General features: G+C 40.4%; 1 pseudogene; it reads right to left on the bottom strand.

Moving 5' to 3' along the window:
- Positions 1-822: 822 nt before the first annotated feature.
- On the bottom strand, positions 823-1,335 carry LOC145768924 (protein CFDP2 pseudogene; annotated as a pseudogene).
- Positions 1,336-1,740: the final 405 nt, after the last annotated feature.

Below are 1,740 nucleotides of genomic sequence, written 5' to 3'. Positions count from 1 at the left end.
AGCAATTTCACAGTGTGTGAGATCAGACTAATAGTGCGATGTTTGTCACAATCAAGTGTTCCTGGAACTTTGGGTAGTGCAACGAATACTGATTTCAACATGTCCTCAGGAATCACACCACTTTCATATATTCTGTCTAACAGCTTCCATATGATGTCTATTCCTTCTTCGTCCAGGGCTTTAAGCATTTCCACACAGATTTTATCTGGCCCAGCTGCTTTTCCTGTTTTCATTTGATGCAGAGCCCACTTAACTTCGGCTTTCAAGATCGGTGGACCTGTCACATCTCGAGATGCGTCTTCAGTAAGCTTGCTTCTGCTCGCATCCCGAAAGAGGTCCTGTATATATTCCTCCCATCTCTGAGTTACATCTTTTGGGTCATGAAGGATGACTCCATTTGCCGCTCTGATACATTTCGATGTTGGTGCTGATTTTTTGCCTACAAGCTCGTTTGTCTTTTTGAACATGTTTTTCCCATCAAGTCGAAGTTTCTCAATTTCTAGACATTTTTCTTCAAGCCATTTTTCTTTAGCTGTATGACATTCTTTTTTAATTTCACGGTTTACTAAACGATATTGTATTGGATCTTGTTTCAATTTACGACGTTTGTCCATTAAATTTCTTATTTCAGAATTGAACCAATAAGTTGAAGTTTTCTTGCTCTGGTCCATCTTAGGAATATTAGTGTATGCGGCTTCCTTGATAACAGTCGAATATACATTCCAGAAAGTTTCGGGGTTTTGCGGCAAAGTATCTGGCAAGTTTTTCAGGACATCATGTTTGAAGTTTGCACAAACATCTAAATCACCGAGAGACTGTAGGTTAAACTTTAGTTTTTGGTTTTGGTTTTTGGATGCACTTGAAAAACAGTTGAAATCTTGCAACGACTGGATTGTGGTCCGAGTCAATATCTGCTCCTGGGTATGCATGGCAATCGTTAACAGCATTCCTGTATCGAGTACTGATCAAAATGTAATCTATTTGATTTCTTGCTCTGTCTCCAGGGCTTGTCCAGGTGTACCGTCTTCTTCGATGTACGTTAAACCAAGTGTTAGTAATTGTCAGGTTTTTGTCCCTACACCAGTCAACCAGCCTGTCACCTCTCTCATTTCGTTCACCAAGCCCAAACTGACCAACAATTTTACCTTCCTCCATACATCCAACTTTGGCATTAAAGTCTCCCATAACCATTGTAACTTCATTTGGTTTGCAAGTTTTGTAGAGATCATTCAAGGACTCATAGAACTTATTGATTTCATGTTCGTCCGAGTCAGCTGTGGGAGCATATACAACTATAATGTTTACATTGAAAAGACTTGATTTGAGTTTCACCATTAGCATTCGTTCATTCTTTGGCCAGAAGGAGAGCACTGACTTTGCTAATTGCTCAGACAGTATTAGAGCTACTCCATGTTGATGTTTTAAGCCGGCTGAATAGAAAATCCTTCTTTTATTTTTAGTAAATTCTCCCGAATTACTCCATCTAATTTCACATAAACCCAAGCAATCAAGGTTCATTCGGTCTAGCTCTACCAACACGTTATCTAACTTTCCTGCTTGGTGGAGTGTTCTAACATTTCATGTTCCAATTCTAGATATCTTTTTTCTAAAGTTTCTTGCATTGTTTGAGTTGGCATAATGTACCACGGTTGCTGAATGACGATCCCGCGGACCCCGTGGCCAGTGCTCTGCCTGTGGCACTTGTAAAGATCCTGCGTTACCGGACGCGACACCTGCGCG

This window comes from Aplidium turbinatum, chromosome 4, assembly GCF_918807975.1.
Source record: "Aplidium turbinatum chromosome 4, kaAplTurb1.1, whole genome shotgun sequence".
Classification (NCBI taxonomy): Eukaryota; Metazoa; Chordata; class Ascidiacea; order Aplousobranchia; family Polyclinidae; genus Aplidium; species Aplidium turbinatum.
This window is presented reverse-complemented; position numbering and strand designations above follow the sequence as displayed.